Below are 17323 nucleotides of genomic sequence, written 5' to 3' on the forward strand. Positions count from 1 at the left end.
TTATAATGTAAGTCTTGAATATAGCTGTATGTCTACCCGCAGCAGATGGTAAGCTTGACTTGATCTGACTGACTGCAGTGTTGTTTTAAAAGAAAGATCAAAATTCACATATAAATTGATTTTTCTGCATGTTCTGATCTGAAAGAAGTTGAAGCTTTCAAATTGTCCAGCAGCAGACTTTTTTTTCTATACGTTCACTTGTATATTCTTTGCAGGATTTAGTAAATATATCCACAGCTTGTCATTAGATAATCTTATCTGTCACAGAGGTAAGAATTTTATGGTAAACTTTGAATCTGCAAGGAGGGATGGAACAGAAAAAGAAAGACTAATTTTCCATCTATTTGCTTGCTGTAAACCATTCTTATTCAGATAGTGCCCTTTTCCAGTGCCTTATCATCTTATCTGTGTTAGTGTAGATGGAAGTGCAGGACTGGAGGGAGTCCAAAGGAGACTTAACACTGTAACACTACATAGCAATACTGATCTATTCATGGTGGAAAAACTGGCTGAATTTTCTTTTTTATTATTATTTTATCCAGAATTCATATTTTGCACTTAATAAGAGTTATTTCTTTACAGTTTTTGTTGGCAATTTTGTTAATTATCCAACATATGTTGTTAGGTTAATGAGATATCTAACATACTTCTTAATTGATCATCTCCAGTTTATGCATTTGTTGTGCTTGTTAGCAACTGGGTTTTGGTACAGAATGCAAAGAGATAATCAAACACATTCTGATTGTATAAAAATGTTTTCTTCCTTTTTTTTTTTTTTTTTTTTTTTTTTTTTTTTTAAATCTTTCTTTTTTACTCTTTCATGCTGATTCTTGTTGAGACCTATTTTTAGCTGTATGGGAACTATTGAGTCATGACCTGTGAACCACTGATTGAGCACCTGGGGAAAAGACCCAGTCAGCCCTGGGAGCACAGGTGAAGGCAATTCATGTGTGTGACTGAGAGAGGTGGAGCCTGGCTGCACCTCTCTTAGACCTCATTTAAGGGTTGACTGGCACTGGGGAAAATTCTCTCTCTGGAGATCCCTTCTTGGTGAAGCTTTCCCTTGTGAATCTGGGATCTTCTGAAGCAGGTGAACGATCTTCTTCCCTTGTAGCACCTTTCTTTTGTGCTGACCCTTCCATCGTCATGCCTTTGTTGTAACACCTTTCCCATTGTATTGATCTGTCCAGTTGCTACACTAGGTCAAAGTATTAGCATGGTGTTATCTCCTTGTTGTAGGTAACATGCTGATTTTGCTATTTATTTATTTACTTGTTTGTTTAAATATGAAGCCCAAACTTTTCTGGGCTTTTCTTATACACCTTGAAAATAATACATTTTAAAGTATAATCACATTTTAAGATATTTGCTTTTCTAATGCATGTTACTGTTATACTATGTTCATTTTTCAAAAAGCTGGAAGTATGCCTCTACAGAGAAAGCCATACTTTGCATTAAGGAATTCTGAACTTGATCCTAAACACCAAATCTATGATGAACTTCTTCCTAGTAGCACAAGGTTAAGCCCTTTTATTTTCATGCATCCACATCTGAACAGTTTTAGCTGCATTTAGTTGTTTCTTTGTGAGTCAAAAATTCTCCATTTATTAGTAAGTAAAAAAGTAGTTTGAAAATTACTTTATCTGGTACTTTTGGTGAACATGATGAATTCTCCATCTTTATGCCTCTGCATTTTGTTAGGTATTTAGTGGTGATGGTTTTACATATTCTTTTGTGTGCATAGAATTGAACTACTAAGCTTATTTCATGCCACACAGTGACTGAATGAGATCTTCTGTTATTTTTTTTAAACTGAACTTTAAGTTGAGAGAAGAAAGGCTCTGCTACCTGGGCCTGGTTACATGTGACCTGTAATATTGAGTCTGATGCTACTTGGGATGCTGGTCGTAATTTTCTATTATACCTCACAGGGTTATGGAAAAATATGAATTTTAAGGGCACACTTACAAAACTGATCCAAACATATGAGTATGCGTAGAAAAGGGGCACACGGGGTGAGATTACAAAAAGGATGTGTGGTGCAAAGCTGGCGAGTGGGAGGATGCACAGAGTAGAATATAGTCAAGTACTGGGAGTGAGGAAATGGATTAGACACCGTGTGCATGCATTAGACATGAATCACTAGAAAGGAAAGGCATATGGAGGGAGAGAATAGGAGGAGGGAGAGAAGAATGGCAGAGGATGCCCAATTAGAGACTGAAGGCACAGTAATGAGATCTTGTAGCTGCCATTTAAAAGTGGTGTTAATAACAATGGGGAGAAAAGATTTAACTGCTAAAGAGATTTGTAAGGAGAGTGAGCTCACACTTTAATACCGCAACGTGGTGTGCCATGTAAATATTTGAATAAATATTTTAATCAGTTTTTCCTTCTGCTACCTTGTAGAAATAATTAAAGTAATAAAAAAATAAAAATAAAAAATGGTGCTCAGTTCGTTCACGCAACAATTGTGAAGACATCCAGCAAGGGCCTGTGATACAATGGGTGTAACAGCGTCTCTTAGTGTGTGACAGTGCTATGCAATACTTCCGAGCAATGCTAAAACTACAGAGAAAAACAATGGTAGTGTATGGGAGCTGTTGATTGTGGCCTGAACCTTTGATTGACCACCTGAGGCAAGCAATGAGTCAGCCTAGGAGCACAGGTGAGGGCAATTCACTTGTGCTACTGAAAGGGCTGGAGTCTGGCTCCACCTGTCCCAGATCCCATTTAAATGCTGACTGCCACCAAGGAAGGATCTTTTTCTGGAGATCGCTCTTTGTGGAGTTTACTGTGAGACCACAACGTCCCTGAGCATTTCCATTTATCTTGATCCTTTCCCCCATGATAAACTTACTAAGCCTAGCCTCTGTACACCTATTGATTGTACACCTATTAATTGTACAATTGTACAGGTACAATAGCAAAAATATATATACAGATTCATTTAAGATCTACAATAGCAGAGATTTGCTAATGCTTCCTATTCACAAAGGTGAACAAGGGAAGCAAGGGAAGTTGCTTCTGTCTTTTAAGGCCTTCATTTTTACTTTTAAGTGTATTGAATGTCTGAAGTCCTTCTGGTTTGTGTAGTAGAAGCTGGATGTTGGCCATTTGAGCCCTGCTACCAGCCAGAGTGACCAGCTATAGCCAGGTATTTTCTTAAGCTGCATGTGATCCTCTTGAGATGTGGTTATTGGACCAGGCTGAAATGTACTGTGAGGCTCACTGGGCAGTTCACAGTAACAAAGTCATTGGTGAGAAAAGCCTAAGAAGAACAAACTTCTGCAAACTTCTAGTCTTTGACAGAGTATCTGAATAGGCAGAGCCTTGAAAATCTGTACTGTGAATAGCACCGTAGCCAAGGAAAAGCAAATTGGATGATGAGGAGACAGAAGACCTTTCTGATTCAATCTTAAATAGAAAAATGAAATGGCTTTTGTTTTCTTTACCTGCATCTTTCAAAGAAAATCAGAACAATAATCAGAATAACGATTAGCGTTTGCATTTACCTTTTATTTGCCTTGAATTAAGCATAATAAAAGGCAAATGGATGGGCTGTAAAAGACAATTTCAAGTTAAAATGGGATCTTGGTCTGGAGTAGAGGCAAGGGATCAGATTTGATTTGATTTCTTGCTTTTAGCATCACTTGTGAACAGGGATCTTTGTGGTTGTTTGTGAGGATGGCCTGGTTTGAGAAATCTCAGGTCTGGTGTCAATCCTAAGTTTGCTCACATAGAGAGAAAGAAAAATGCCTTAGGTCTGGCTTGCAGTGAGATAAATGGTGACTAGACTGCAGTGATTTCACAGTCAAGTAATGTCAGGGATTTGTTTTCAATGAGGAGATGAAGTTTCCTGCAGGGTAGAAAGAGAGCAGAAATTAAAAAAGCAGAGGAGGTCAAGACAGTATATATATTTTATATTTTTCTTTATTTGCCTCAATGTTATTTAGACAGGGGAGTCTTCTGGGATAAAAATAAAACATCTACACTTATTCTCTACTGCCTTTTCTATTCCCTTTTACACTCTCCTGTCCCTGAGCTTTTATAGCACTTTCAAGGCTTGAGAGAGATCTGTCTTAAAACTTTTTTCCCCCCTCAGATTAATCACCATTCTCTGGTGATCAAAGAGGAGTGTTATAATCATTAAAGCTCACTTTTTAACAGCAAAATCATTAGTATTTTAATAACACACCATTATTAAAAGGGTTCAGTTCCTTTTCTCGTTACAAAGCAGATTCAAAGAGCTGTAAGATACATGTAAGACACAATAACTTTCTAAAAGTTTTAAAGGTGACCTGGAAAAGAATCCTCTTCAGGAAAAAAAAAAAAATAAACTTCATCATAATTAGTGATGACCTGAAAGATTTCACTGAGAATTCATTTTTTCTTGTCATTCTCCTCCTTTACAATCACTTTCTGGCTGTTAGAAAACAGACTAGATGATCTCAGTGGTCTTATCCAACCGTAATGATTCTATGATTAATAACTCTGTGGAAGTAGTGCAGTAGTGGAGCCAAAACAAATAAGACAAGAAAACATTCAGATCTCCCTCCTCCAGTTTCGTCTGTAGTGGTACATATCTGCTCACTGGGAAACCTTGCTGTTGCTCCTGATGACAGAAAGAAATAAGAGTATCTTCACCTGCCCTCTTCCAGTAATGTGACATGATTAAACATGCACATGCAGAATTAAAGCAGAAGAGTGGTGTCAATAATTATGGAAAAAAAAATCAGTGGAAATAGAATGTTTCAACAAACCAGGGTGAACATGTGAACAGCAACAGCACTAATAAAACTCGAGGAATTTGATTACCTGGGGCAATTCAGAGCTGATGCAACATGTCTTCTTGCTTTCATTTTAAACTGTGTAATTAGTGTAGTTACCTTTATTTCAGCCCTCAGATCTCTGTTCTTCGATCCCTAGCTAATTAAGCTTCTGAGCAAAACTGTCATATTTTACTAAAATTACACTGAATTCATGAATTAAAATGTGGTGAAGGATTGGAAAACAGTTACAGTACTCTTCCTGGTATAGAGGTCTTGAAGTTCTTTCTCTTTATTTCCAGTCCCTGAATTGTCCAGGTAAAATCTACAAGAGTTAAATCACCCTATCAGTGATTTTCCTCCAAGATGAAAGCAATTAAGTTAGAGAGAATTGAGGGCACTTTATTTCTGAGTGAGAATATAAATGGGAGTTTAAGCCTCTATAATGCATGTACATTATGTTCATGTCCATCTGAATTCCCCTTTTATTTTATTTTTCTTATTACCTGATGGGCTTATTATCTAGTCAGCTACTGTAAGGTCATTTCTGTAGAAGACGAGCTCTGGTATGAATTAGAGCACTGCATGAGTGGAAGCACATAAAAATATTTTATGAAATAACTGCTAAGACACATCTATTTTAAGAAGTACTTGCATTAGTCTGGGCTCAGAGTGTGTGTACTGAGAGAAGGACACTCAAGTATTTTTCTGTAACATGAACAAAATGAAAGTAAAAAAATAGTTCACCTATTTAACATACAGAAAATAGTATGATGTTACAAAGTTCCCTAAGTTGTCTTTTATAGTGATGACCACACATTTGTTTTTTTCTATTTATTTATTACACCGGTCTAAGGTGAAACTGTATGAAATGCAGATTTTTTTTTTTTAATAAGCTACTGTCAAGGCATTCATTTCTCTCTTTAAGGCCAACATATCACTGCCTCTTTCTATGCAGGATTTAAAGTATAAAAATGTTGTCATTGCTCTTGTACTGGATTAACAAAAACGACTCACATTCACAAAGGTGGTGAACCCCATTCAGTTGATTCATCAGTAGTTTGATGATATCATCCTAATAGAAATTGCTTTTCTTGGGTCATGTCACATCTGCTTTCTCATAGTGTTTCTCTCAGTTTTGTTCTCGGGCTTTTTGCATGTCAGTGCCATCATTGCTCTGCCGCATTAATGTGTCTTGCTGAAACTTTGCCTCTTTCTGTGGAGGAGATAGGAAAACTGGAAGAAATCTGGGGATAATAACAAGAAATAAGAGATGAGAAAACATGCGGCTCTTACAAAACTGCTGTAGAAGCTTGTGGTTGTCTAATATAGAAAAGCAAAGGTTGAGGAAAAACTGTAACTGTTTTATATGAACAGTTGATTAAATAGAAAGCTGGTTCATTATTCAGGGGAAAAATAATTTGCAGCAGAGACTTTGAAAGCTACAGGCAAAACTTAGTAGGCGGAGAAGATGTTTGCATATGACTTTCCATTAAAAATTCTTAAGACTACATCTATTTAACAGGGAAAATAGACTTGTTACAGGAGACTGTATACATGTATGTATCTATAATCTGGTATAGAACTACAGAATTGCTTAGGTTAGAAAAAAATATTCAAGATCATAAAGTCTGACCACAACCTGACCATACTATCGCAACCTTAACAACACTTCACTAAATCATGTCCCTGAGCACCACATCCAAACGGTCTGCAAGCACATCCAGGGATGTGGTGACTCAACCACCTCCCTGGGGAGCCTATTCCAGAGCTTAACAACCCCTTGCGTAAAGAAGTTCTTCCTGATATCCAACCTAAATCTCCCCTGGTGCAACTTGAGGCTGTTGTAATCTCAAAGGATGGGGTACTAGAAGAACAGTGGTGAATAAAAGTATATACTGACATTTCAGTATCGCTATTTAAAAAGTATAGCTGAGATATTCCCAAAGTAGCAAGCTGTTTTATTTCCTTTCTTGAAGGGATTGGAGAGATTTTTAAGCAAAAGGGGCAAAAATATTTTAGGGCTTATTTTATTCTATTTAATTTTCTTTTAGAGGTGGTGGGTTTTACTACAAATGAAAGCGAAAAACTGTGTAAAAGGATTTTTGACAATAACATAAAGGAGAACAGAAAATGTGCAGAAGTTTACATTCATGAGCAGCATCTTTACCTTTTAAAAAGTGCCTTTATTTTAACAGAGACAGCTATAATGTTGTACGTTTAAAAGCTGTATTTAGATTTGCATCTGGAAAGTGATACAAGCAGCCTTCTCCTACAGAGGGTGAAAAGCAATGCATGAAAACATCAACTACATTTTTCTTGCCTGGTACGGTGGTAATATTGCCTCAACCCTTGGTTTTGCCCTCAGTACATCTGAAAATGGAGTTAAGGAAGGGCTGGTGGACTGGTGCTGTGACTGCTTTGTGCCCTATGCAGCTAATTACAGCAGTTCTGGATGTCACCCATGGGTGGGGAGCAGCTTTTTTTTTTTTAATGAGTTCACCTGAGTTGCTGGTATTTATCTCTTTCTCTGCTTTACCATATTGAAAAATACAGCAAAATAACTGACAGCAGGGGAAGACGTTGCCAGTCAGTATGAGCTAGTTATTTAACTTTCATAGGTAAAGTGACACACATACAAATAAAATATGGTCCAAGTTTGCAGTTGGTCTCAGGCAGTGTTTCTAGACTACAGAATTTGTTTGGACAGTGTCCAGGCCACCACTTGAAAACATGTTTACCTTGACTCAATTGGATATTAGCACTATGTAGATGAAAACTTCTAGTGTAGACAAGCATGAAGAAGACCATGAAGAGAAAAGTGCTCTCATTGGTTCTTCTTAAACTTTGCTACATCGTGGTTTATGTTATTTGACAGCAAGTCTACAAGTCCAAACCAAAATACACTAGAATTTATATTTAACAGATTTTACATGGAGAAAAATATATATATATATATATACACATATATATATACACATATATATATATATATATATATATATATATATATATATATATAATATGACTATTTAAAGCCTACTGCCTTTTTTTACCTGCTGAAAAATAGCTACTTATATACTTAGAGGTTTTTTAAGCTTTGTAAACATGCAGTTTTGCCTGTCTACTTCTTCAGACAAAAAAATTGTTTGGCACCACCTCTTGGCTGATATTATCAGGCAGACTATCACAGTGTTGCAGTACTTTCTGCTGGCACAGCTCCTTTGTCTGAGCATAAGGAGAGGAAAATAAGCAAAACTGCTTTTCCAGCAGGGATTACACTGACTTCAACAGAAAATCAGACCTCTAACCAAAATATTTAAATTGGAAGAGAAATTGGTTGACTACACCAAGCCACGATCTTGTTTGCATTCTGCAGTGTTTAACAAGGTTTCCTAATATGAATATGTTGAATCTTCTGAAAGTTTAAAGGATTTTTGTTTGTTTCTCATCTATTAGACTCACCGTTAAAGCTTTGCAGTTTTTCAGGCAGGCAGTTTTCTGAACATTAATATTTTGCATTCCAATATTTTAATATATTGTATCTCACATTTCAAAAATGAGTGTCTACTGTACTTTTTCAAAACATCTTAATACTGACACCTAAATGTTTGTTTCAGTATTCAATACATTGGCAACTTAATTTTGAAAGATCTGAATACCAACAGGTGGTATTCAATCCTGTTATAGCTGAGGCTGTTCTAATTTGTTACAGTGCCTTTTTACTTACACAGTATTTGTGCATGACGCATGCATAAAACTCGCATACACAGGCCTTGATTTCTTTTACCCCAGCTGTTCTGCACTTTGTACACCATGGTAACTACCAGGCTTAATGAAGCTGTTTTCATTTGTTTTTTCCATTCGCAGAGAAGATATTGATTGAGATAAGGGAGGCATGAACCTTTTTTAAAATATTATTTTCTCGGGAAAGAAAATTAAATTCTACTCAGGATTTTGTCCAGGATTTTCTGTGAGCATTCCTATCTATTGCTGGTGAATTATTTTAGCTAAGTGTTCCACAAGACACTACTGCTTTTGTATTTTATGTTATGTGGATATCCAACGTAAGTCACCTTTATCCTTGGTATGCAGCAGTTTGGGTTGTGTCCAGCTGTCTGAAGTAATTTGGATCAAGGTATTGAGTATATAATGTCTTACTGTCAAAGGCAAAATGCTGTGCAATGTCAAGCTAAATGTATTTTAAGTTGAGCACTCATCAGAATATTTTAAATTCTGCATTTAATTTCAGTGGTAAAATAGATTACTTTCTTTACACTTGGGAAGATTCTGTGAGGAAATATGATGTTCTAGGAAATGGTAGGAGACAGTGAGGATAACAAAATGCATTTCATTTGTAGGGCATGGGGCTGCAGGCAATGTGGTCACTGTGCATCAGGCAGACTGTTTTGAAACAGTAAGCATCTTGGTCAAAAGGAATTTTGGTCATGTAGTATGATAATGTAAGATTGCATTGCACTGTAGTACTTGCTAACATTTGAATGCTTGCCTTTGCACTTGCAACACTTTTGATATAGGCTTTAGTGGTCTTATTTAACTCGCAGTGTAAGGCTTAGTTGCACAGACCTACTCCTGCTCTCTGTTGTCCCATCTATACAGATAAAGATATGGGAACCAGAGCTTGAGAGGTCATCTATCATATTGGAAGGTAGAATAAAGCGGCTTACAGCATTCCTCAAGGAGTTTTATCTAATAATATTTAAAAAAGAGATCCAGTGAACCTTTGCATTCCTTGCCTCTTACACCTTGTTACCTTTAAATGTGCTGCTTGCTGACATGAAGAACAATTCATTTCCTCCTTCTTGTAATGACTTTTTAGATTCCTTTAGGACATCTAACCCATCTTTCACCTGGACTGGAAGACACACTTCTTGCAATGCTTCTCACTGTACTCCCCACCAATACAACCTCCTTCATCTAAACCGAGTGGCTGTGCTTTGTAGAGTCTCCATTCAGTCTTTATTTTACTAGGAAGCTAAGGGAAGTGAGAAAGTTGTAAGATTTTGGGGTTTGATTGTTTTTCTATGTATATTTTCCTGATATGATGCTTGCCACGATTCTCTTTATCTCTGCAATATTACTACTTTGGAGCTAGGTTCTGTGGTGGGTGCTACCTTGGTGAAGTCATTCTTATTTCCCTCTTCTGCTTATGTTTTTCTGTTCTTGCCTGTTCTTTCCAGCTCCTTTCAGATGTCACCCCCTTAGATGAGTGGAGTAAACAGTTTATGTTGCCATACTCTAAACTAGACCTGTGCAAGATCCAAGATAACAAAAATAAGCCTTAAAAAGTGAGTAAAAGTAGCTACAGCATTTAGTGACTTAGCAAAATGGAGTCTTTCAAAACAAGATGTGTTCTACATTCTATTATCCATTGTTTACCATTCTTAAAGATAGTTCCTTTCTGCACAGCAGAACTCCAGAAAACTTCCTGTAGTCTTTCCCCTTCTACTTGTGTAAGTAATTTTGGAAGGCACAGAAGCTGCTGCGGCACAGTGCTGGGAGTGAGAAGCCCTGCTTGTGGCTGCTCATTGGAGAGTGACTGGCAGCAGGTGCCCATCAGCACCAGCTGCATTCTGACCTTTCTAAAAACAGGAAAAAATAAACATATACAGGATAATACTGATTTTCAATAGGGCAAATATACTGGTATATGCAATACAAAGGCTTTATGAGAACCAATTTATTTCTGTGAATATCTACATATAAACTGTCGGATAGACTGGATAAGGATCTTCATGTCTTTCATCTAGAGTTCTCCTTAGGGACATGGTTGCATTATCAGTTTTCCAGTTAGTTACAAGAAATATTACTTTACTAAATCCTGCTAATAGTTTTCAGAAACATTAGCTTCAGAAATATTTCCATTTAGGCTATAGTTAGTTAATGAAGTAAGTCTATGTTCCTGTATGCATACAAGCTATAAAGTTCTGCAGAGAACATCTAATTGTAATTAACATCAATGACCAGTTAAACACTGTAAGTAGTAACATATGCATGGGTGAGTGCTCTCCGCTTGCTGACAAAACAAGCTGCACCAGATGGGGCCCCTGGTGCCTCTTGTGCCCCACAGTGCTTTCCCTGCTATGTCAGATGGTGCTTGTGCATTCTGTGAGATCACTTTGTTGAAATAGTTTGGAGGTTTATTTTGTGGATTTTTTCTTTTTTTGTTGTTGTTGTTTTTTGGTCTAAAGATGAACTAAATATATCCCTTAGGAGGCATCTGCTTTTGCAGGGGAACGTAGCAGGTGATGCTGCCTAAGCAATGTTAATATTTCAATGTAAAGCTCTGCTTGTCTTCTAGGGTAGAATGTAGCACATGTAATTAAAAGTAGTCATTCAAAAATAAGTTTGGTCAGTTGCATTCAAGTAAATGTATGGATGAAAGCATATGCAGTACTGACTGTACTGTAAAGTACAGTAAGATACGTATGGTAAAACAGAGATACAACCACAGTAAAAATCTCCAGGAAATTCTGCTGTCATCTTCTGCAGTCAATTTAGAGTACTGTAGAATAAATGTTCCTGGGTTTTAATGTTCCAAGTAGCACAACTCAATAAATACAATATGGATTATCCTCTAAAATATTAAATGGCAAATACTATCTTGCAGAAAGATAAATAAGTTTGGGTGTCCTCAGAATAGGATTGGAATCCTAGGTAGAAATACAAATGTACTTCCTCACACGTATGAAAGACTGTGCACCTCTTTAGCTATCCCCTGAAGATACTGACACAAGGAAATGACAAAGAATGTGCAAGTATCTGGCAGTTGAATATATCTAGAGTGATGGTGGGCAGGAGTGGGGTGGATTGAATCTGCAGTCAAGTTAGTGGCCCAGATAAAATACCCCAAAATTACTCTGAAAAAGATGAGTGTGCTAAAATTATAAGTTTATTCTGTGTCGGATCCTCATCTGTATCTTCTGTGTTTGTTGCATTCTATTTTCAACCCATTATCTGCAGAAATTTTGGGCTGCATCTAAGGGGATGCAAAAGGTGAATGAGAAAAGCAAGCTTATGTGGAGACTGTTATACCAAACATGAGATTTCTTAAGAAAACTGTCTTGGAGGTCCAATTTGGGACTGAACTGGGAGAAATAAAAACATCTACAAATAAAATGTTGGAAGCCCTAAAGGTATTACTATTAGCATCCTTCATAATAAAAAAAACCAAAACCAAACCACTTCAAATTATATTTGTATTAGATCTCATTTTAGTAATTCCTAGGTGTAGAATAGTTTGATTGCAGATTTTAGAACTCCTTTTTCTTTATTATTCTCCCATTTAACCATAATGTAAATGCTTAACTAAATAAGCACAATGCAGATTGCCACTTAATGTATTGAGTGCCAAATATTATCTTGCCAAAAGCCAAATAAGCTGTCTGTTTCTGCTCTGGCTCACCTCCATATTCACACATATTGGGGCTTAATGATGGGTACTTTACTCTATCATGTTATTTCTTTGCAGAGTTGTTTCAGGAGAAAAGAGACTGTAATAAAGATATGAACATCACAATTACAGAGCCTTGTCTATTACCATGTTTAAATCTGTGCTTTTTAGTGTCTTTAGGCCTCTGCATCTTTAGTCTTGGAATATCACTTTGGAAAGCTCCGGTTCCTTTCTATTATTGTGTATTTTAGAGAAGTGCTTAAAAATAATACAGGCAGATGTGGAAAAGGCAGTAAGAAATGCAAGGTTGTATTCAGTGCGGTAAAAATAATCTCAGATCAGAGAAGTAGATAGGGAAGAAATAGAGTGAGATGGGACAAAAGCAGGGGAACAGGATGTGGGAAATCCCTATTTGGAAAAGCAAATGGGGAGAGCATTGAAAGGAAAGAAGGAAGAATAAAGTGAAAAACTTTAAGATGGAAAAACAGTGCTGGGATGTCACAGAAGGAGTTAACGTGGATAGATATCAGAATAAAAGAAAAGATACATGTTCCCACATCCATAAAAAAAAATCATGCAATCAGTGCATTGTTTCCAGGGCATAGGTTTTGTCTTGATTTACAGTTTTTAAAATGAGTTGGCCACAGTTCTAACCAAACCTCACTGCTGGGGAGAGAATTCTGCTCTTGGGATGGCCAGCCTGCTGCCTCCCAACATGCACAATTTCATTTCTCTATGCTTTCTTTTCTTGGATTTTACTTGTTACCAGCAAAGCACTGCTGTAAAATCAGATAATGAAGTCTTACAGGCCTCTTAGAATAATAAAAAAAAATTTGACAGCTAGTAATAACCAGGGGCACCTGGACTGTATTTTCTTCTCAGCATGTGGTGACTTCTAGAGCTCTTATTCACAGTTTGCCATGGATGAGAAAGGTAATTTAGCCGTTTTCTCTCTGATGAAAGACAATATGGTAGATGGGAAAGCTACGACAGTAACTTTCATATGTTTATGAAGTTGTTCGTTCTGTCTTACTGTCACGTAAGTTATTATATACAGTTTTTTAAAAAAGTGCACATTCTTGGTTATTTTCACTCCTTCAAGGAACTAGAAAGAACAATGGTATTATGCAAATCACGAGTTTTAATCAAAATATTCTTAGAAATAGTCACTCAATTTACATGTCTCCAAATATTTGTCTATCCCAATGCTTGAAGAAAAACAAAGGGAATGCACTTCTAGAGTGGGGAAGAATCTTCCACGCTGTCAAACAAATCTCACTTACTAATTTCCTTTGGGTGAACTGCAAATCAGTCTAAGTAACCTACTTTTGTTTAGACAAAAAGAAAGCAAGAGCAGCGAATAGGCCACTTCATGTAAAACAGAGTTCAAGAAGGTCATAGAAGCTTCAATTTTCCCTTACTGTTGGATGGGACCCAAATCCTTCTTGATGAGCCAAATCCTGTCTTTTTCGCATCTGGTGTCCTGCCAGTGTTCTGTTTTGCTGTTGTGGTACTGCAGAGAAATAGAACTCCTAACTTACAATTTGAAACCCACAGGTGTTTGTACGAAGCATTTGCAATATAGGATAGATTTCTACAAATGATAAGGAAAACTGCAAGATGAAGATTGTAGAGACTTCACTTTGGAGATGCTATTTGTTTCAGTGATAGAAGTAATGATGTCTGTGTCAAGTGTCTGGGGTTTCTATTTGGGCTAAGAAAAACAGGGGAGAAAAGAATGTATGTTTAATATTTCTCAATTCTAGGTACTGTTTTTTTGTGTGTGTGTTTTTTGGCCTTCAAAATAAAATGGCCACTGCACCAGCACTTTTTCTTACAGTAAAGTGCTTTACCCGATCCTGGTGAAGTGCCATTATGGAACAGTTTCTGAGAAGCTTCAAACAAGGCAATGGCAACCACTGTGAGTTACAGAAAAGAAGGAAAGCTAAATTAGTTCTGCTGTTCAAGCAGCCCCTGTGGCCTGGGGGGCAGAATTGGCACTTACTTTGGCTCTACATCTACATCACTGAACTCAGCCTCATAGTTTCCATATTTTGTTTGTTATCTCTCAAGGCAAATTTTGTCTTTCAAAGCCTAGTACTATGAAGCCCAACCATCTGAAATGCTAAACTGACCAATATAGGTGTTAGACCTTGCAATCACAAAATTTCAAAGGATACTGGCATCCTTCATTTTCTGCCTCTTCCATTTCCTTTGCCAGGCAAGCTTCAGATTTCAAATTCATTGTAGATTTGGACATTCCTATAAGCTGCTCTAGCAGGAACTGTACTATAGAACTAGAGAAAAGAGGTAAAATAGCAAAATGAGAGGTGACTTTCACTAATCATTCTGATTTCCTGTGGGATATATGCAGTCTCTTATCTGTGTCTATGAAATACAATGCCCAAAGTGGAAAGGCTCGTGAAACTCTAGACTCTCTGCATAGCCCTCTTATTTTATTCATTCATTTACACAAAATCTAGACTTCCAGAAACCTGGGGAATTCATTGTGAAGAACTCATCTTGTGTTGTTCCAGTTCTCATATATATGATTTTTTTAGCTTCTGATTTCTAATATCACACACCATCCTCCCATTCAAGCATTTAAAGCTCAGGTGAGTTGGTGCTTCTGTTACCAGTAGGAATGCTTTGTAGTGCTTTCTTCAGAGCTCATTGGCTGATTGTGCCCTGACTTCTTCAGGTAAAATTGTAGGTGCATATTTTAAAAGCTAAGGTTGGTGACCTATACCTTATGCTGTGTCATTTTATTTCTGTTTTGTGCTCCAGGACAGCATTTCACAAGTGTAATGCTGCTTGAAGATGCTTAATTAGATAAAAATACTTATTTTCTATCAGCTGCTGTAGAACTGTGAGAGATTAAAGTGAAAAATAATACTACTAATAAAAAAGCTTTATGACAGAAATGAAGAAATTCCTATTATTATTCTTAATGAAAAAATTCATTGTGGTTAGAGAGCAGCAAATTTATCTACATGTGACATGAGTTCTGTTTAGAAATTTGCCATTATTCAGTTGTTCTACAACAAACTCAGAATTTCAAAAACAATCTGAAATGACTGAGTCAATGTCTCCAATGGAGGCAGCTGGGGCTGCTTGACCTTTGCAGCCTGCAGCCAAGGGGCAGTGCTTTAAGACAGGAAGGTATCTGGCTGGTGGAAGCATAAGCATTCAGTTGGGAAGATATGTGGAGTTAGGAGAGAAGAGGTGACAAAGGTATCCTGGAAGGGCTGGGAAAGAAACAGGCACTTAGGCCAAATGAAAAATGGAGAAAATGGAGTGAGTATGGGTGTAAGTCCACAAATCAGAAATGAAGCCTTTTGGTAAGTGGTTAAAATGAAGTGCCTAATTCTAGAAACGTTAAATTTTCATGGGGTAATTCTGTGGAATATGTGAATATTTACATGTCAATATTAATTATAGTAATTGATGTTAAAAAAAAACGAAAAAAACCAAAAAACAATTGGTTAGAGAAGGAAAAGGGCAGAGAAGGTCTTAAAGCAGCTTTTTCAGAACTGAATCACTGTCGAATGTGGTGTTCAAGAGCAAGCAAAACCAAACAGGTTGTGTTATATGACTTGGTGTGTATCGCTGCCATGTTGAGTCTTTCCCTTTTTCAGTAGTGTATCAAATTAATTTTAAATGAACCAAATAATACAATTTAGAAGTTTTATACTCAATGGGTTTATAAATTTTGCAGCAGTGCAGGACTTGGAAGTTAAAGTAAATATTTGCTGCAACTAGCAAACAAGGTAATGTGAATACATCTCTGTCACTTGATGTGTTTAAGCTCGTTGCCTCACTGGTGTTGTGGAAAAAGAGCTTTTCACAGATAAAGTTCAAGTGTAAGGTACAAAAACAACACTAGTTTCTTAACTTTTTATATAATTCTCATTTGTGTGAGCTCACTGCTCTCAACTTCGCCACCTCTAAAAATACTTCTGGTCAGTGCTTTGAGAAGGATGAAAATGAATGAATATTTTTTATTAATGACTATATTTTTATCACATAAACTTTGAGAGGCTTAATAAATACCACCAGTTTCATTCATTTACTCAGTGATTTTCCCAGCTTTCTTGGATCAGTGACTTCATTAGGTGGCATTAGGAAATATTTTCTAAAACCAGCTGCTAATAAAATATGTGCATTCTGCTCTTACTGTTTCAATTTCTGAGCTTCAGACAAAATGAATTCCAATTAAAATTAAAACAAAGATTGATTGACCTCACTAATGTCCAGTGATCTGTTATGAGCACTTACATCTAATTATTTTTTTTCTATAAATAGCTGCTGTTTTCGTATCTGAATGTATTTGTGATGTGTCTGTTGTAAAGATAACATCTATCCACTTCTGAGGGGGAGTAGTTTAGTATACAGAGTGACTTGATCTCTGGATTTCTAGTATCAAAATGCCTTCTTTCTTTTGGTTAGTTTAGCTTTATGAACTGCTTCCAGGGCACTCCTTGTTAGTATGGAAGAAGAAATACAAAAGGTGACTGTATGGCTTGTGGCTTACACGTGATCATGATGATGGAAGCCTCTATACTTCAGCGTGTTTTCTTTCTCAGCACCAGAGATCTCTCTAGCCACTGGCCTACCAGCTATTCCCGTTCTCTCCCATTGAAGTTGTTTATCAGTGCATAAGTTAATAATTTTCATAGACGATTAAATAGCTGTTAAAGCAGAGCTTATAGAGCATGTTTTGAATGTACCCTGGCATGCTTTGAGTTCAGCATATAGGACACACTTAGTATTACTAGTTTAATTAAAAATAATAAAAAAGACACAACAGCCAAGGGAAGGTTGTTGTTTTGTATTGTAACTGAAGAGTGCTGCTGTGAATCTTAGTTCAAAGTGCTTCATTCCCACCAGTCACTGTGCAGGGATTTGAGGTTCAGAACTCAGGTTGTGAATGTTTGTTTGATTCTGACTTCCCAGCAACGAAGACTGTGTTTCAAAGTTTAGACATAGGAACAAAGCAATCAGGATTTTCTAAAGGAACTGCATAACTAATTCCCAGGAGTTGATCCTTTGTTTTGCCATAGTTTTCAGTGGGATTTGGGTACTATGCAATCATCTGTGCTGATTATCAATGCTGCTCATGCTCTACACCATACTTTGATAC

The 17323-nt window shown here is 36.8% G+C and overlaps 1 protein-coding gene across 1 annotated transcript in view; it reads left to right on the forward strand.

Moving 5' to 3' along the window:
* The window catches only part of LRP1B (LDL receptor related protein 1B), a 590048-nt gene that overhangs the window by 345429 nt on the left and 227296 nt on the right, over positions 1 to 17323 (forward strand). The window lies entirely within an intron of this gene.

Source organism: Lagopus leucura, unplaced genomic scaffold (genome assembly GCF_019238085.1).
Source record: "Lagopus leucura isolate 7727_CA_CO unplaced genomic scaffold, USGS_WTPT01 Super-Scaffold_100019, whole genome shotgun sequence".
NCBI classification, from domain to species: domain Eukaryota; kingdom Metazoa; phylum Chordata; class Aves; order Galliformes; family Phasianidae; genus Lagopus; species Lagopus leucura.